Source organism: Rattus norvegicus, chromosome 1 (genome assembly GCF_021556685.1).
Source record: "Rattus norvegicus strain SHRSP/BbbUtx chromosome 1, alternate assembly SHRSP_T2T, whole genome shotgun sequence".
Lineage (NCBI taxonomy): Eukaryota > Metazoa > Chordata > Mammalia > Rodentia > Muridae > Rattus > Rattus norvegicus.
In genome coordinates, this window is record NC_141534.1 from 234,899,400 (window position 1) to 234,920,209 (window position 20,810).

General features: G+C 42.1%; 1 protein-coding gene across 4 annotated transcripts in view; it reads right to left on the bottom strand.

The window, feature by feature from the left end:
• The window catches only part of Pip5k1b (phosphatidylinositol-4-phosphate 5-kinase type 1 beta), a 283,946-nt gene that overhangs the window by 171,171 nt on the left and 91,965 nt on the right, over window positions 1–20,810 (bottom strand). The window contains exon 1 of one of the 4 annotated variants that reach the window (XM_087564147.1): window positions 13,086–13,484. The exons of the other annotated variants lie outside the window; for them this stretch is intronic. The gene's annotated coding sequence lies outside the window, so the exon portion shown is untranslated. Of the gene's footprint in view, window positions 1–13,085; window positions 13,485–20,810 lie in introns of those variants that run through there. 4 annotated transcript variants of the gene reach the window in all.

Consider the following 20,810-nt stretch of genomic DNA (forward strand, 5'->3'; position numbering starts at 1 on the left):
AGGAGCTGTAGATACGAGCTTCATCAACAGAATACAAGAGATGGAAGAGAGAATCTCAGGAGCAGAAGATTCCATAGAAATCATCGACTCAACTGTCAAAGATAATGTAAAGTGGAAAAAGCTACTGGTCCAAAACATACAGGAAATCCAGGACTCAATGAGAAGATCAAACCTAAGGATAATAGGTATAGAAGAGAGTGAAGACTCCCAGCTCAAAGGACCAGTAAATATCTTCAACAAAATAATAGAAGAAAACTTCCCTAACCTAAAGAAAGAGATACCCATAAGCATACAAGAAGCATACAGAACTCCAAATAGATTGGACCAGAAAAGAAATTCCTCCCATCATATAAGAGTCAAAACACCAAATGCACAAAATGAAGAAAGAATATTAAAAGCAGTAAGGGAAAAAGGTCAAGTAACATATAAAGGCAGACCTATCAGAATCACACCAGACTTTTCGCCACAGACTATGAAAGCCAGAAGATCCTGGACAGATGTTATACAGACCCTAAGAGAACACAAATGCCAGCCCAGGTTACTGTATCCTGCAAAACTCTCAATTAATGTAGATGGAGAAACCAAGATATTCCATGACAAAACCAAATTTACACAAAATCTTTTTACAAATCCAGCGCTACAAAGGATAATAAATGGTAAAGCCCAACATAAGGAGGCAAGCTACACCCTAGAAGAAGCAAGAAACTAATTGTCTTGGCAACAAAACAAAGAGAAGAAAAGCACACAAACATAACCTCACATCCAAATATGAATATAACAGGAAGCAATAATCACTATTCCTTAATATCTCTCAACATCAATGGCCTCAACTCCCCAATAAAAAGACATAGATTAACAAACTGGATACGCAACGAGGACCCTGCATTCTGCTGCCTACAGGAAACACACTTCAGAGACAAAGACAGACACTACCTCAGAGTGAAAGGCTGGAAAACAACTTTCCAAGCAAATGGTCGGAAGAAGCAAGCTGGACTAGCCATTCTAATATCAAATAAAATCAATTTTCAACTAAAAGTCATCAAAAAAGATAAGGAAGGACACTTTATATTCATCAAAGGAAAAATCCACCAAGATGAACTCTCAATCCTAAATATATTTCCCCCAAATACAAGGGCACCTACATATGTAAAAGAAACCTTACTAACGCTCAAAACACACATTGCACCTCACACAATAATAGTAGGAGATTTCAACACCCCACTCTCATCAATGGACAGATCATGGAAACAGAAATTAAACAGAGACGTAGACAGACTAAGAGAAGTCATGAGCCAAATGGACTTAACAGATATTTATAGAACATTCTATCCTAAAGCAAAAGGATATACCTTCTTCTCAGCTCCTCATGGTACTTTCTCCAAAATTGACCATATAATTGGCCAAAAAACGGGCCTCAACAGGTATAGAAAGATAGAAATAATCCCATGCGTGCTATCAGACCACCACGGCCTAAAGCTGGTCTTCAATAACAATAAGGAAGAATGCCCACTTATACGTGGAAATTGAACAATGCTCGACTCAATGCTAACCTGGTCAAGGAAGAAATAAAGAAAGAAATTAAAGACTTTTTAGAATTTAATGAAAATGAAGGTACAACATACCCAAACTTATGGGACACAATGAAAGCTGTGCTAAGAGGAAGACTCATAGCTCTGAGTGCCTGCAGAAAGAAACAGGATAGAGTATATATCACCAGCTTGACAGCACACCTAAAAATTCTAGAACAAAAAGAAGCAAATACACCAAGGAGGAGTAGAAGGCAGGAAATAATCAAACTCAGAGCTGAAATCAACCAAGTAGAAACAAAAAGGACCATAGAAAGAATCAACAGAACCAAAAGTTGGTTCTTTGAGAAAATCAACAAGATAGATAAACCCTTAGCCAGACTAACGAGAGGACACAGAGAGTGTGTGCAAAAACAAAATCAGAAATGAAAAGGGAGACATAACTACAGAATCAGAGGAAATTCAAAAAAATCATCAGATCTTACTATAAAAGCCTATATTCAACAAAACTTGAAAATCTGCAGGAAATGGACAATTTCCTAGACAGATACCAGATACCGAAGTTAAATCAGGAACAGATAAAGCCATAACTCCTAAGGAAATAGAAGCAGTCATTAAAGGTCTCCCAACCAAAAAGAGCCCAGGTCCAGAGGGGTTTAGTGCAGAATTCTATCAAACCTTCATAGAAGACCTCATACCAATACTATCCAAACTATTCCACAAAATTGAAACAGATGGAGCCCTACCGAATTCCTTCTACGAAGCCACAATTACTCTTATACCTAAACCACACAAAGACCCAACAAAGAAAGAGAACTTCAGACCAATTTCCCTTATGAATATCGACGCAAAAATACTCAATAAAATTCTGGCAAACCGAATCCAAGAGCACATCAAAACAATCATCGACCATGATCAAGTACGCTTCATCCCAGGCATGCAGGGATGGTTTAATATTCGGAAAACCATCAAGGTGATCCATTATATAAACAAACTGAAAGAACAAAACCACATGATCATTTCATTAGATGCTGAGAAAGCATTTGACAAAATTCAACACCCCTTCATCATAAAAGTCCTGGAAAGAATAGGAATTCAAGGCCCATACCTAAACATAGTAAAAGCCATAGACAGCAAACCAGTTGCTAACATTAAACTAAATGGAGAGAAACTTGAAGCAATCCCACTAAAATCAGGGACTAGACAAGGCTGCCCACTCTCTCCCTACTTATTCAATATAGTTCTTGAAGTTCTAGCCAGAGCAATCAGACAACAAAAGGAGGTCAAGGGGATACAGATCAGAAAAGAAGAAGTCAAAATATCACTATTTGCAGATGATATGATAGTTTATTTAAGTGATCCCAAAAGTTCCACCAGAGAACTACTAAAGCTGATAAACAACTTCAGCAAAGTGGCTGGGTATAAAATTAACTCAAATAAATCAGTAGCCTGCCTCTACACAAAAGAGAAACAAGCCGAGAAAGCAATTAGGGAAACGACACCCTTCATAATAGACCCAAACAATATAAAGTACCTCGGTGTGACTTTAACCAAGCAAGTAAAAGATCTGTACAATAAGAACTTCAAGACACTGAAGAAGGAAATTGAAGAAGACCTCAGAAGATGGAAAGATCTCCCATGCTCATGGATTGGCAGGATTAACATAGTAAAAATGGCCATTTTACCAAAAGCAATCTACAGATTCAATGCAATCCCCATCAAAATACCAATCCATTTCTTCAAAGAGTTAGACAGAACAATTTGCAAATTCATCTGGAATAACAAAAAACCCAGGATAGTTAAAACTATCCTCAACAATAAAAGGACTTCAGGGGGAATCACTATCCCTGAACTCAAGCAGTATCACAGAGCAATAGTGATAAAAACTGCATGGTATTGGTACAGAGACAGCAGACCAATGGAACAGAATTGAAGACCCAGAAATAAACCCACACACCTATGATCACTTGATTTTTGACAAAGGAGCCAAAACCATCAAATGGAAAAAACATAGCATTTTCAGCAAATGGTGCTGGTTCAACTGGAGGTCAACATGTAGAGGAATGCAGATCGATCCATGCTTATCACCCTGTACAAAGCTTAAGTCCAAGTGGATCAAGGACCTCCACATCAAACCAGACACACTCAAACTAATAGAAGAAAAGCTAGGGAAGCACCTGGAACACATGGGCACTGGAAAAAATTTCCTGAACAAAACACCAATGGCTTATGCTCTAAGATCAAGAATCGACAAATGGGATCTCATAAAACTGCAAAGCTTCTGTAAGGCAAAGGACACTGTGGTTAGGACAAAACAGCAACCAACAGATTGGGAAAAGATCTTTACCAATCCTACAACAGATAGAGGTCTTATATCCAAAATATACAAAGAACTCAAGAAGTTAGACCGCAGGGAGACAAATAACCCTATTAAAAAATGGGGTTCACTTAGGGTCTGTATAACATCAGTCCAGAAAAAAATGGGGTTCAGAGCTAAACAAAGAATTCACAGCTGAGGAATGCCGAATGGCTGAGAAACACCTAAAGAAATGTTCAACATCTTTAGTCATAAGGGAAATGCAAATCAAAACAACCCTGAGATTTCACCTCACACCAGTGAGAATGGCTAAGATCAAAAACTCAGGTGACAGCAGATGCTGGCGAGGATGTGGAGAAAGAGGAACACTCCTCCATTGTTGGTAGGATTGCAGACTGGTAAAAACATTCTGGAAATCAGTCTGGAGGTTCCTCAGAAAATTAGACATCGAACTGCCTGAGGATCCAGCTATACCTCTCTTGGGCATATACTCAAAAGATGCCCCAACATATAAAAAAGACACATGCTCCACTATGTTCATAGCAGCCTTATTTATAATAGCCAAAGCTGGAAAGAATCCAGATGCCCTTCAACAGAGGAATGGATACAGAAAATGTAGTACATCTACACAATGGAATATTACTCAGCTATCAAAAACAATGACTTTATGAAATTCATAGGCAAATGGTTGGAACTGGAAAATATCATCCTGAGTGAGGTAACCCAATCACAGAAAAACACACATGGTATGCACTCATTGATAAGTGGCTATTATCCCAAATGCTTGAATTACCCTAGATGCCTAGAACAAATGAAACTCAAGATGGATGATCAAAATGTGAATGGTTCATTCCTTCTTTAAAAGGGGAATATAAATACCCTTGGCAGGGAATAGAGAGGCAAAGATTAAAACAGAGACTGAAGGAACACCCATTCAGAGCCTGCCCCACATGTGGCCCATACATATACAGCCACCCAATTAGACAAGATGGATGAAGCAAAGAAGTGCAGGCTGACAGGAGCCAGATGTAGATCTCTCCTGGGAGACACAGCCAGAATACAGCAAATACAGAGGCAAATGCCAGCAGCAAACCACTGAACTGAGAACAGGACCCCCGTTGAAGGAATCAGAGAAAGAACTGGAAGAGCTTGAAGGGGCTCGAGACTCCATATGAACAACAATGCCAAGCAACCAGAGCTTCCAGGGAGTAAGCCACTACCTAAAGACTATACATGGACTGACCCTGGACTCTGACCTCATAGGTAGCATTGAATATCCCAGTAAGATCACCAGTGTAAGGGGAAGCCCTAGGTCCTGCTAAGACTGAACCCCAAGTGAACGTGATTTTGGGGGGGAGGGCGGCAATGGGGGGAGGATGGGGAGGGGAACACCCATAAAGAAGGGGAGTGGGAGGGGTTAGGGGGATGTTGGCCCGGAAACAGGGAAAGGGAATAACACTCGAAATGTAAATAAGAAATACTCAAGTTAAAAAAAAAAAAAGAGCACTTATGTTCCTTTGGGGGAATCAGGTTCAGTTCCAAGCATGCATTTAACAGCTCAAGACTGCCTATAACTCTAGTTCCAATGCCCTCTCCTGGCTTCCAAGGGCTCCTACACAGACATGGCACACAGATACTCATTCAAAGCAAACAAATAAATAAATTAGAATGGGAAAAGCCCCCCAAATTATTTGCAGAAAATTAAACATGTGATAAAAGAAAAATTACAGCAGAAGACTCAGTTTATTCACATGAGATTAAAGTCTGGAAACCGTATACAGTTTTTGAAACCTAAAACAAACTTCATTTATTTGTTTGTTTATTTGTTTATTTCAAGATATCGTTTCTCTGTGTAGCCCAGGCTGTTCTGGAACTCATTCTGTAGACCAGGTTGGCTTTGAACCTGCCTCTGCTTCCCCAGTGGTGGAATTAAAGGCGTGTGCCACCATTATTTTCGCTTGTTCAGTTATTTCTATCAATAGTATTGTATAACTTTAAGACCCTGCTTTTTCAAGGAGGAAATTCAACTAAAAGCATTTTTACTTAAAAAAACAGTAGAATCTTGTCCAGCTTCTGCCCCACATTCTGGTTGCATAGTTTTTTTGTTTTTTGTTTTTTTTTTTAATTTGAGAAGAAAAAATTTCTGATGGCATGAAATGCAAAATTTTGAAGATTAAAAAAATACTTCAGAATCTTAAGAGCTATGCATGAGAAACTGATTAAGTCTATAACACCAATTACTGATCAACTATTTAATTATATTAATTATATAATATAATATATGTAAATACATAATATATAAAAATATATAATATATAATGTCACAGTATGGCATAATATGGCATAACTATAGTAGAAAACATTTGGCAATAAATAATATATATAACAATATAAATATAATAATATATAAGTATGCTAATAAATAAAAATTACTGGCATTCGGTTTTCTCTGGTTCTCCCAAGGAAAACTCTTGAACTGGATCTTTAACAGAATAAACCATAAATGTACTTAAAAGTAAGATGAGAACTTTTACTGTACAGTCTTTAGAATTTAACGTTATTTTATCCCAAAACTCAGACTTACTCCAAACCACAATTACCATATTAGCTTGCTCATGCACAGCTGTATGCAATTCTACAAAACGATAGCACATTGCCAAGCTCTATTCACCTAGAGCTGAGGAAAACCAGGCCGGGTCACACCCACTTAAGAACAATTAAGTCATGTTATTTGCTAATGTTTCAGTCTAGGTTCCAACAGCGAAGTTCATGGATATCTGCACATTTCATCTTCATTTTCCAAAGTGGCCAAAGGGAGGAGTTCTTCACAGCCTGGGTCTCCCTGGCTGAGGCTGAAGAATTTGTAAGTTGATCACCAGATCTACGTTTCCTGTAATTTTTAATTTGTCTTAAAGGAAGGCTGACTGAGGATTCATTTTTACCAGCCACTGAGGCCAGCAAGGCTGAGTCAGCCATGGTGATGGAGTTATGACAAAGCTGGCCTTTGAAATGTCTGGGTCAGGAAGCTCCCATTCTGTCTCCTTTCTTTTGTCAGCTACTCAGGTGGCTTGTCGATCCCAGGGCCTCCGTCACCTTAAAGGCAGAGGTACCACCCATTTCCCTGAGAAAATTTTTGGAGAGATTTAAAACTCAGATATATTTCTGTTGGTTTTGTTGTTGTTGTTCCTTTAAGAAAAAAGTACGTATCGTCCCTCAATGCCTCAATGATATCCCCATTAAGTGTTTGCTTTTGATCTGATATCTATCAGGCTGCTCGGGTTGGCCTCCAACTGACTATGTTGTTGTGGATGACAGTCCCCTTTTTATGATCCTCTCCCTTCTACACAGCACTGGATTAAAGGCATGTACTACACCAATGTGCTGGGACCCAGTGCAGAGCTTGCTAAACACGAGTGACTGAGACAGGATCTTGCTGTCTTGCTCACACTGTCCCTGAATTTATGATCTTCCTGTCTTGGCCTCCCAAGCACTGGAATTTCACATATGAATCTCCATACCCACCTGGTTTAAAGCGTGAGCAGCCTCCTTCCCGATTGCTACTCTATATTTTAACCAAATGCCAAATTCCCAAAGCCCCAGATTCCATCTGCTCCTACCACCAGCTCCAGAGTCTGTTTTTTTTTTTTTTTTTTACAACCTAGGATTTCTCATAAATAGCTTTACATGAACATTTTTAAAGAAATCTGACTTTTTCATTTAAAAAGCTATTATCTGTTGTGAAAAATTATACCTTGGCTTGCTTCCAACACACAATCTTATGATTAATTACACTTGTTACTGGGTTTATTGTTTCTCACTCCTTTGCTGGATTTATTAAGTTTAGAATTCAATTCTTTTTTTCTTTCTGGTAATTTAAAAGTTTAATTCCATATATATTTTCTCATAGTTATCTTTCTACTTTAAATCTTTTTTTTTAAAACTTTCTTGTTGTTGTTGTTGTTGTTGTAATGCTGGAGATCAAACCTAGGGCATTTCCTCCACAATAACTAAGCACTCTACCACCCAGTTATAGTCTCAACCATATTTGTTCCAGTAAAAACAAAACGACTACATACGCCCCTGATACCAGCTATTTTCCTCATGGCCTAAGCAGACTCAAAGATTCACCAATCAGATCTTCCAGGAAGCAAGAAGCTGCCAGTCTGGCGGGGTGGGGACGGAGGTGGTGCTTGGGTCAGTAAACATCTCAGCTTGCAGCTAGCTCCTTCAGGGTCAGCCCCTGCAGGGAGTCAGTCACCCTAGGTCATCACCTTGGGTAGCCCTTTCTGTGGTCAGATGACAAGGCCTCTTCCTCAGTCAATCAGTCCAGGCTCTGTGGCTTCTGCATAGGAGTTTGGCCTTCGATTTCCTCATAGTTCCTTTTAGCTTCCTTGGGCTGTGTTTATCGAAGAAGCATAGGCTAGTTGGCTTCAAGTGGCCAATTTGTTTTCTCTTGGTTTTCAAGGCTGAAAGTTCAAAATCAAGGCTCTAGCCATGACGTCTCTGAGGTCCTCCCTAACTTTGCCTCTCCCATCCATCCTTTCAGTCTTTGGCTTATACTCCTTCGCTCCAATTGTGGCATCTTTAAGCCCACAACATGTTCACCAGGTATCCCTGTCTAAGTGTGACGTTTTCCTTATTTCCCAAGTCATTCTTGCTTAGAGCCTAACCCAACACTTTCATCCTCACTTGGTCATGCTTTCGAGACATCTATTTCCAAACAAGATCACATTAACAAGTACTTGAAGTTAGGCCTTCAACATATCTTTTCAGAGAGCACAATTCTCACAACAGAGTTAATTCTTCATAAACATCATGCACCTAACATTCGATTCCAGCATGTGTTTCTAGAGAATCTAACTGGTAACATCTCTTCGCTCTTCCATAACCACAAGTGGGCACATTTGAGATGTTTTTAATTCTCTGCTTCCCTCCATGCCTTCTCTACATTTACTGACTGTATTCCTTCCAACTGTGAGTCAAAATAACCCCTCCTCTCCTTGGATGGTGTTGTCCAGTATTTCGTCACAGCTAAGCAAACAGTATTTAGTGCATTTGATTAAGTTTGTTGCTTACTACTTTCTTTGGCTTTTTTGTCCCCCCTATCCTCGGGCCTTTGATGGAAACACTTTCAGTAGTTTCTCCCGGAGCACCACACTCCGGGAGCTGGTTTCACTCCGTGTGTAGAGCTATCTTTCTGTGATCCTATCTCTCAGGTAGGGAAAGGCTCTGAGCCCACTAACCCTTTTGTTCAACTCTATTGTGTCCCTTCTCTAATCCTGTTTTCATCTTACAATCTTCTTCATCAGGAAAGCTGGGCCTTTCCTTTTTCAATTCACAGTTCAAAATTCTCTGATGATGGGTTTTCAGTTTTCATTCATCCTCCGTGGTAAAGTGAAACCGACAAGGAGATAATATGTGGAGACCCCGGTTGGCCGCTCTTTGGTGATCTGACACAACCATGAGGAAGGTTTAAACTGTCTCTCAGTGAGGAATAGACTGCATACCCTCCAGGCTGTCCTCTGGGAATGGCATTCTTCCCAATTAACCTTTTGACAAAAATTGGACAGGGCTGCACTCATATATCTGCAAGGGCATAGAATGCAGAAAGTCCAATGGCTAATTAAGTAAATAATCTCCACAGTAAATGTGTTGAAAATGCAATCTGATGCATGATTCCAAGTAAAACCTCGTTTAAAATAGACTTCTGAAATTAAACAAAGCTATTTTATGGTGTCCTATAGTAAGATGCTGAGAAAGAAAGTTGGTTAACAACAACAAAAAAAGTTGGTCAACATAACAGATAGCAGAAATAAAAGGTTTGGTTTTGTTGGTTTTTTTCTTTGTTGGTTTTCCCCCCTGTAACTCTGATTATTTATCTCTGTTTCTGGTACATGCTGTCTGGATTCTGTTAACTTAAAGAATAAATAATTCAGGAGTTTGGGAGATGGCTGAGTTGGTAAAGTGCTTCTTTCATGAGCACAAGGACCAGAGTTTGATCCCTTCACCCACATAAAATGAGCACAGTGGTGCATGCGTAGAGCCCTGGTGCTCACTGGCCAGCCAGCATAGAGGACTCGGTCAGCCAGAGTCCACAAAGAGACTGTCTCAAAAAACTAGATACATGGATCCCGAGGAACACCAGGCTGACCCCTGGCTTCCCATGCCCACACACTAACATGCACCTATACACACACTAACATGCACCCACACACTTGTGCACCTACATACATGTATCTTCTCATGCACAGAAATAATAAACAACGGATACTATCTTTTTTAAATTAATTTAAAAAAAAGAGAGAATATGGTACCAATCTGTCTATAAACTCCTAAGCTCAAGTGATCCTCCTGTCTCGGGCTTCCAAGTGCTAGGTTTACCAGTGTCTGTCATCATGCCCAGTGGCAGAGGTTTTCATGTAATGATGCACTATGACATATGAATGTGTCACGCAGATGAAATCACGTCCTATAAACCAGCATTTTCAGCATGTCTCATAGGCTTGGAGGCCATGTAAAGCACTTCAAGAGTGTTATCAGAGGCCACTTGGGAAAACAGAACCACACTGCGTAGAGAGAAGGAACTTAATGCATGGAATTGGTTACCAAAGTGCTGAGAGAGGGAAAAGCCAAGCAAGGGCTGTGCACATCAGTAAACATCTTTAATCCCAGCACTCAAGGAGCAAACCCAGCAGAGTCTCTGACTTCAATGCCATCTCGGTCTGTATAGTGAGTTCTAGGCCAACTGGGGCTATATAGGGAGGACCTGTCTTTAAAAAACGCTAAGCAAGACGTCTAAAGACAGAGATGGGTATCAGCAGGAAGCCATTGTTGATTTTCTCAAGATGAGATGGTTTTATGAGACCCCAAAAGCAGAGGTGTCTGTTGGAGCCTGAACAGCAAAGGTAAAGAGGGAACAATGTGGCCTGTAATAGCTTCTCAGTCTTTTGACTAAGATTGAGTGCAGAATGTGGAAGTTAGACTACAGTCGGAAGGTCCCAAGGATCAGCCTGCTAAAACCACCCGATCCCATAGAATCCCTGAAGTAGGCAGATGAATCAATCCCCTGTGACTTCCTAGCTAGGTCCACATTAGAGCTGATCCGGAGTGAGGGACGACTGAGGATGGGGATGTCAGTGATGGACAAAGAACGAAACAGAAACGAAAATGAAAGCCAGAAGGAAGACATGAAATGGCGAGCCACAAGAACCATGGTTCTCACAGAAAGGTGGACCATGAGAGGCTGGCAAAGGAGCCTCCATTTTTATGATTCTAGGAACTGGGTAAGGACTTCAGTGGATCACAACCAACTTGCTGATCTCCATCGCTGCCCTCCCTGAGCAGAGATGTGACAGGAAGAGAGAGGCCTTGGCCTTGGACCGTTTGCCTGAAGCCCAGGTAGAGTGGGCAGAGCTGAGACCCGACTCAGAGCCATTTGACTTCAAAACTAATGTTCTTTACAGCATGGTGACACCCTGCCTTCTACTCCCCAAATAAAACAACTAGAACAGTAATAAAAGTTACGCTGCACTTTTGAATCTGTGAATGCAACTGAAAGGTTAGCCTACAGTATTCGTTTATATGATTATTTCATGTAAAACATGCTCTACGTTAGTGAGTCTCAAGCTAGAGGGCGTTCTTAACTTCCAAGGTGGTAGGGGAGCTGTTTAAAGCTACTGAATGCTTTAGCTGTGTTATACCTAGGGGCCATGTTGGAGAATACAGCTGGAGGCCTACAGACCCCAATTCCTAGCTAAGATCCACAGCCTTCGGTCTTTTTAATCTGCCGTAGTTGAGTTTGAGGCCAGGTTATCTAAGTAGGTCAGCAAACACACACAAGGTGAAGGATCCTACCAACTCCAAGAGCAAACAGCCCATTAAACACCAAGGAGGTGAGGGCGTAACGAAGACTAATGGTGAGCAAGGCTTTACTGTCTGGGTCATTGTCTGCTGCTGACCCTCTGGGACCCCAGGTTCTCATCCCCTTCCCTTCTACCATGAGTTGTGCCGGCCCCATAGGAAGTTCTGGTTTGGTGGCCTTGCCAAGTTCCTCCAATACAGCCTCACTGCAATCCTGTTTGGAGTGAGACTGGGATCCTCAGTTATTTAATCCTCCCAGTGCTCCTGCCCTCTGGAAACCAAGCTTGCTTCCGTAAGACAGCAATATTTAAATGTTCTCACACCGTGCGGGCCAGATGTACATCCCCATTTCCTAAATTCCTCAAAACAGAAAGCAGACAGAGTATGTGTGCCCCCCTCCCCCCGGTCATTTGTGGATGTCACTGCTAATCATTTCTACTTTAATCATTCTCTTTCCATGTTCATTATGAAAACAACAAATAATTCCATTCTTTCAATAAACGTTTAATGAGTATCACATGTCAGGTAGAGAGCCGGGCTCTGGGGCCATAATGACAAAGACAGGGCCCAATTCACAAGGAAATCACAGCAGTGGGAGGGAGGGAGGGAGGGAGGAACCTGCAGACGGCTTGACACAGTGTGCTGGGAGCTTTGCTCTGGATTTTTGCAGGAGGAACTGGGTCAGTCCAGTCTGTGGTGGGTCACAGAACGCTCCATTTCTACATCCGAGGAGCACAGAAATTGAACAAAAGCAGTTTGCAGAGGACAAGTTGAGAGCAGCTATGTGTACGAGTACATAGTCTTGCTGGAAAGGAAGTACGTCCATAATCTGCCCGGTGTGTTTGAGAAGAGGGTGCAGCAGCCCTCCAAGGGGCTTTTGGTAACAAACAACAAAGATGCAGAAAAGAAGGGGGAAAGAGATTTAAAACTGCAATGGGTCGTTCTCTAAGGCTAAAGACAAGCAACAAAAACCACGATAAACCGAAAATAACCCTTGACATAGTTTCTAAAGTTAGAACTGTCTACACTCTTCAGACTAGAAAAAAATATAAAACCTCTCGTTATATTAAGAAATCACATTCTCAGATTTTTTAAAGGAAATAATATTTTCATAAACTTTTAAAGAGGTATGGAAAATTTGCATGCTATACATCTGCACAACGGAGGCCACATATACATACGTACGTTCAAACATATGGTATGTAACATGCTTATATGAGAAGTTGTAAAAATAGAACAACCACAGGGCCTAATATTCAACGCTCTCCTATGCTCTCCTATGCTTCGCTTATGGAGAAAGATAATTTAAAAGAAGCTTGAGTCTGTATGTCTAATATTTATATAACCGAGCCACTGCCCAAACCAATTCCAAACGACAGCACCTGCTCTCTTTGAATCCGAATGAAGATCAATCAGAACAAATTGCAGGCTCCTCTCTTCTCTCATAAAACACAGTCATCAGCCCTCAGCACGGCTTTCACAAAGTGAACAAACAAAACAGCTTTAAATGGCGATAACGAACGGCTCAGCATAAAACGGACCACTTGTCATTCATTTCCCCAACAAAGGTTATGCCGAAAGAATTCATAAGCCTTTTCAAAGCCGTTTCACCACAAGCAACGGACAGAAGAAACTTGCTGGCACGAACAGCTCTGAGTCATGTGCTGTCCTCTGACCAGCGTCGGTCTCGCTCAGTCTCTCAGGGAAACAGGACCACAGCCGGATATTCCCCGACCTCGCTTTTAAATCCTAAACACACAAAGACCTAATGTGTTTTTGTGCGTACTTGGCAGGCATGCCAGGGGGAGAAAGAAGAAAGTCAGGAGAGTAAATACATAAACAGCCATGGTATTTGGCATGTGGGGAAGGAATCTATTAACATTAAAAAAATCTTTAAAAAGTATCTTCCGGGTCATACTGGGGAATAATCACAACAAACCTCAAATGGTGACTCCTCCCCATATAATTCAATGCACCCTCATTTACTTTTTATAAGACATTTGACCAATGACTGATTTCAAAGTATCAAATCTTGATAGTATTGATGTCTCTTCTCTTTTATACTTTGCTTTTATTTTCATTTGTTTTCTAAGGTGTGTCCCTTTAAGGGTCCACGCCCCAGAAATTGCTCAAGGACCAACCATAGGCACACAATGCCACTTATAACCAGAAGACAAAACGTTTGGTCTTAGAAATGTATAACCTGGTCTTCTGCCTGGCTCTGCTCCTCCTGCAATCTACAAAGAACTTGCAGGATGAGTTTGTCTTCTGTTGAGAAAGGCAAAGCAGCCCAGGTCTCCCATAGGCCAGAAACATTCCGATAAAGGACAGTTGGACAATGACCCCAAAGAATTTCTAATGAACCAGGTGTCAGAACCTCTTCCTGTCTGGAAGTCTGAAAGAACACAGTCGGGGGAGTCGGAGAGATCTTAAAAGACATTTGTGGGAGAGGATGAAAAATACAGTTATGAAAAGGGAAACAAAATGCAGGAGGGAGATGTTGAAGCTTTTAATGTTTTCCTACGGCTCGGACCTAATAAGGAGCTTGACTGTTATCTTAGCTAGGGCTTTTATTGCTGTAATGAAACTGCAAGACCAAAAGCAATTTGGGGGAGAAAAGGGTTTATTTCATCTTATCAGGTCATAGAGTCCATCACTAGGGGAAGTCAGGGCAGGGATTCAGGCAGAGCCGGAACTTGGAGGCAGGAACATTAGTGCAAACCATGGAGGGGTGCTGCTTACTGGCTTGCTCAGTTTGCTTTCTTGTATCATCAGGGAGCACCTGCCTCGGGGTGGCACCCCCCCCCACAATGGGCTGGGCCTGCAACATCCGTCATCAGTCAAGACAATGGGCCAATCCTTAACTGTAGTTCTCTCCATTCAAGTGTATGTCAAGTTGACATAAAAATAACCAGCAAACAGATACATAAACAAAAGTGAGTTTGAACTGCGCACAGACACAAATGTCTAGTTAGAGGTGAAACAGTGCGAGAATGACTATGTAAGGTGTGTTCCTCCGCAAGGACATTTCGTTTCCTCACTTTCTCCAGGGCTCCTTTACATGGGGCACACTGGGGATTACAACGAGGGCGAGAAGGCGCCCGTTGTCAAGGAACCCAAATGCGAAGCCAAAACACAAGCACAAGTAATAATGAGGACGTCTGTAGCGGGATTAGGAGTTAATGCTCTCACTTGGCTTTGCCTCTAACTGGTACTCAGCTGTCGCAGTCAGAGGGCTTCTATGTAATGTTCTAAAAAATGCAGTGAAAGTGTAAAAGCCAAGATAAATAAATAAATAAACCCAGGCCAACGAATCACAAATCAGGGACTAATCACTGAATATTAAATTTCTACAGAGCATTTGACAAGCGCTTGGCTCTGTGTACATTTTAAGACACGCTGGGGGGCTGAATGAGTCAATGAACCAGAGACCGAATTGAAGAAATCAAGGCTGAAAGGAAGCAAAACAAGGAACTGTGGGGGTGAGGGAGGGGACAGAGATCCGGGAGTTTGTGGTCTCAAAGATTGACAAGATGCCAGAGCTAAAAACTTGGCTTAAGAGCAGAAAAGATGATGGAAGGCCAGATTTAGAGTGATGTTGGAAACTTCCGTAGTAGTGTTGAGGTGAAACCCACAAGCTCTGAATCTAGCTGAGGCCACAAAGGAAGAAATCCTATGATGGGTGGACAACAGACGCAGCGCTCGCTGCCTCTGGGCTCTGTGTGGGGCTGGAAAGCATGGGGTTAAGTCAGAGGTGTGTAGGTTTTCAAGCTTTACCGACTACTGAAGGTTATAGGAGTCCAGAGAGAATCTTCCTCTTGCCACTGCCCAGTCTGGCTGATGAGAGTGGAGGAGGGACACTCTGCTTAGGCTAAGCCAGCACATCTGTGCTTCTATAGAAGCTTCACAACCTGTCAGGTCGTGCAGGGGCAGGGCTAGCTAGAGACACGGACTGTAGAAAGATGGACAGACGGGCTGGAGAGATGGCTCGGTGGTTAAGAGCACTGACTGCTCTTCCAGTGATCCTGAGTTCAATTCCCAACAACCACATGGTGTCTCACAACCATCTGTAATGGAATCCGATGCCCTCTTCTAATGTGTGAAGATAGCTTCAGTGTATTCATATAAATAAAAATAAATAAATCTTTTCTAAAAGATTAAAAAAAGAAAGATGGACAGAGGCATATAACCTTCCAGCAGGACTATGGCAAGCCACTCTTCTTAGCCAGCTGCTGGGTTGGGAGGGCCTTATGTCTCTGTAAAGCATGTACCACTCTTTACAGCTCTTTGTAGGACTCCCATGCCTACATTCAAACTCCTTTTGACTCAAGACAGAGATGGCCTCTCCAGGAGCTGGTATAACCCTGGCATCAGCTCCACCTGCACCTGTTACTCCTCTCTCAGCCATTCATAAAACAGGACGAATTACACTGGCTGGGTGGTCCAGACAATCTGTGAAGCCACAGTGCCAGCTTTAATAATGGCACTGACCTAACCCCCAATCCCAAGCTGCATGGCTTGGCCAAACAACTCCATCCCTGTGCCACACCATCATCATCTGAGAGCAGGAAATGTTGCTGTGCTCTCTGCCTGCACTGTGAGGAGTGCCCAACATCCGCAGCCCAGATGTGTCACTGGCAAGTAGCACCTATTCTAGACATTTAGCGTCATTACGAGTTGTAGCCACTCTCACACAGAGAATGAGCAGAGGGCAAGAGTGATCCAGTCACTGCTCCTAAACCCCCAGGTGCCAAGAGGCTGAACACATGAGGCTCTGTACAACATGCTATCACGCTCGCCTGGCCACTCCCTCTGCTACATGGCCCACTCAGGGCAAAGAGCTTATATATAGATGGCTCTCTGGCTTCACAGGCTTCCGGTCAACAACATTCATAAGGGCTCACTCTTTTACAACATGGTAGGTTCTTAGAGGACTCTTGCCTGGTGCTTCCAGTGTTTGCATTCTTTGAAGCAGTCTCTCGATGACCACGTGAGCCTATCTTGAGTGCCTCTCTCTTCTGAGAGTTTCCCAGCAGAACACAACCCTTCCTTTAGTAAGATCACCCTCCCCCGGTCAGCACTCCACGACTCACCTAGATAGTCACCCTAAGTTGCAGTCACCCTCAGATCTACCAATACTGACAGTTACAGGCCACAACCCTCTTGTATGGTACGGATTAACTTATGGAATTCATCAATAATTCAAAGTTACAGCTCACTGCTTGGTTCCAGGGAACACAGAAGCAACTGAGAGACTAGATGACTTGTCAAAGATCATAATGTTAGTGCCAGGGTGGGCAATCCAGTGAGCGATTCAAAGTTCTCCTGCTCATCAGTCTGCTAGTCCCGCCATGGGCCATCCCGTTCATATCCTTACATCTCCTGCATGACAACTGCCTGCGTCCTGTTCCTGCTTCACCTTTTGTTTACTACCCTGTCTGCCTGTGGTCTCATGGACCACACCCATTCTTTTTGGTCCATGGTCTCTGTTCTCACAGCTAGGTATGCTTTGTGTGCTCTGTCATGGGAGCTATAGTGAGTCCCACTCTCAAAGGCTCACATACTGAGGGCTTGGTCTCCTGTTGGTGGATCCGAGCACGGAGAAGTGACTGGACTCTGAAGACTCAACACTAATCAATAGATGAGCCCTTCGATGGCGTCATGATATGATGGCATTATTGGGAGGTGATGGGAAGCATGAGGTGGAGTGTACTTGGGAAGGCGGTCCCTGGGGCATGACTTTGAAGTGTATCTTATCTTGTCCCAGCTTTCTGGCCAGCATGAAGTTAGCTGCTTCGCTCCAGCATGTTCTTCCCAGGCCCTCGACAACAGAGCAAGCGGCCTAATATGGAAATTTCTGAAAATAAGTCTTTTTAATTGTCTAGTTCAGGTCACTTTGTCACTGCGACACAAAACTGACCAACATACCCCCTAACACACACATGTCTGAGTCTTCTCCCATTGGTCATGCCTTCTCTCATTGTCTTGAATCTCTTCCTCTCACAGGGCTCTTCAACCAGAGGACATAAGAATTTAACTCTTGCCTGGGAACCCTTACTCCTTGTTTCCTTTCTGCTTGCTGATCCTCCTTTCAAGCTGCAAACTTGTCTCACCCTCCTTACATTTAAGGTCAAATTCATCAAAGGACTAATGGATAGTCTTTTTCACCCTCCCTGACTTACTGACAGAAATCCCCAAGCTGCTTCAGTCACCCCCCAAGTATGCAAGTAGACTCTTGTGTGCTCTTCTCATTCAGCGCCTTCCCTGAGTTCTCTCAAGTACCAGCACTCGGAGTAGCCTGCAAGCTCTCAAATTTGGATTGAACCCTTAAACAACTGGTCCTCTTCCACTAAGAGTCCAACTTTGGTTCGCTACCAATCACACCTATGCTGTCCTTTGCCTACCCTAATATTACACAGGTGTTTGCCCTGCTCCTTGTGTGTGTGTGTGTGTGTGTGTGTTTGTGTGTGTGTGTTTGTGTGTGTGTGTTTGTGTGTGTGTGTTTGTGTGTGTGTGTTTGTGTGTGTGTTTGTGTGTGTGTGTGTTTGTGTGTGTGTTTGTGTGTGTGTTTGTGTTTGTGTGTGTGTGTGTGTGTGTGTGTGTGTGTGTGTGATTCTCAGTTATTGAGGCACTGATGTTTAAGTCTGAGGAGTCTTGGAGACAAGCTTTGTGAGTGTCTTGGACACTTGTCATATATTTTCCATCTTCTACGGAAGGGGGACTTCAGAGAAGACACAGCAAGGACTACTTATGCTCAACCTGCCCTCAAGTTCTCAGACTCTCATTCATATTCTCTCTCTCTCTCTCTCTCTCTCTCTCTCTCTCTCTCTCTCTCTCTCTCTCTCTCTCTCTCTCTCCTCAAATACTCATGCTACTCATGCTTCCAGCAGTCTCCCCTCCCCTAACCACTCTCTGCAGGATCCCCACTAAAGTGGGTTCAACTGTAACCTATCTGAAATGACTCTCAAATACTCTTGAACCCAGACCTTTTTCAGAGCTCAAGCTGTGTAGTCATAGTTGCTTGCAGGGTTCCTATGTGTCTTTCAGGTGTGATAAATTAATTGTTTCAGCTAGTCATATGCTATCCTAGTACAGACACCCAAGCCAAAAGCCATCAGGAGTCTTCTTTAACATGTCACTCGATCAATCAATTTTTCCAAATCCATCTTTTTAATATTCTTTAACCTAAACTTTCTCTGCATTTTCCTGCTACCCTCTTGATAAAAATCACATCATTTCTTCCTTCCCGAGATTCCTAATTAGTCACTTGTCTGGGACAGCTATTACTAAAAGGGACTTTTCTGTAATGCAAATTTGTATACCCCTTTTTTTCTCCCAAATCCTGGAGTGGCTTCCTATTGATTTTGCTAAGATCTCAAAATTTTGAGCACAGAAAATAACCTCTAATGACTCTACATGGAGGCATTTACAGGCTCAAAGCAAAGTGATAGTTAACTGAAAAACTCTTTCTAGATTTTTGCTCGTGTCTCCTATGAGTCTCAGTCTGCCCTGAACCAATCCATTTCTTTCATGTGGCCTATATAACAGGAATAACAATGTAATCTTGCTATAAAGTTATGTCAATTCCTACAGTTTGGAAAGAAGAACTTAGCCATAAACCTGCAGCTCTAACGAACAATTTTCTTTTCAGAAGTTTATTCACCCACGTTAGTGCCAACATTTTTATTTCCTTAAAGGAACTCACGGGAGCAAACGTGTGTTGCTATTTTGAAAACTAGGTTATCTTTACTTTTGTAGGATTCCCTGTCCATGCTTTCTGGACACCACAAGAGAACAACGTTCTCTTCCGTTCAGTTCTACCACCCCACTCATTTTAGATCAGTCAGGTATGTTTGCCCAGAGTTTCCCCCTGAACCCATATGTTGTAGGCTCCCTTTGCATGCTGGTGATGGTTTCCTTTGCTAGACAACAGCTAAAGTTGATGTTGTTCTCCTTTTGAGGAATATTTAATAAACCACTGTAAGACCTATTTCAACATTCTTTACTTATTTTTTCCTAGGAATTTTACAGCTCCTGACATTTTATTAAGACTTTAATCTAGGGGTTGGGGATTTAGCTCAGTGGTAGAGCGCTTGCCTAGCAAGCGCAAGGCCCTGGGTTCGGTCCCCAGCTCTGAAAAAAAGAAAAGAAAAAACAAACAAAAAACAAACAAACAAAAAACAAGACTTTAATCTATACTAAGTTGCTTGCCATGTATAATGTGAGTTTTATTCTTTCGCATACAGATACTCAGGTTTCCTGCTGTAAATCGTTGAATACATTATTTCTTCCTTTATTGTTGCTGTAAACTTCCAGCATCCTGAGCTGACAATATATACCTGGGCTTGTTTCTGGACTCTGACTCCATTTCATCGGCTCCTGTATCTACTTTTATACCCGTGCTATACTGCTATGATTACTGTAGTATAGAATACACTTTGAAATCAGAAAATAAGATAGAACCATTTTTTAAAAAAAATAAATTGCTTTGTGTATCCGAGGTCATTTGTAGTTCCAAAAGATCTTTAGGATGTTCTAATTTCTATAAAATTCCATTGGGATTTGGAGAAGGATTGGACGGAGTCTGAACGTTGCTTTGGATGATACAGACATTTAAGTAATATTAACTCTTGTAACTTGTGAACATGAGACAAGTCTCCATTCATTTATATAGCCCTTACCTTCTTTTGTCAATGCGTTGTAGTTTTTGGTGGACAAATCTTTTTACCTCCTTGGTAAAAAGTATGACATTCCACTCAAATGTCTCTTCAAGTAAAGCTTATGGGAAAACTGTCTATCTCGCATGCAATTTTTTCCCCTCGGAGGCAAGTTCTTGCTAGCCTGCTCCCACAGCCTCAACCTTAAGCCCCTAGGGATGGCCTTGCATGAAAACTCCTTTCAAGTCGCTGAGTCTTAAGGTTGCAGGCATGAGCCACTCTGCCTGGCATCACGTGTCATTTTAGCCTGCTTGCCCTCCAGCCCTGTAGCAGTGGTCCTCAACCAGTGCATCATGACCCTATGGGGGTCGAATCATCCTTCCATGAGGTCACATCTACCTTACAACTCATCACGGCAAAATGTTATGAATAACAAAAAATATCAATAAC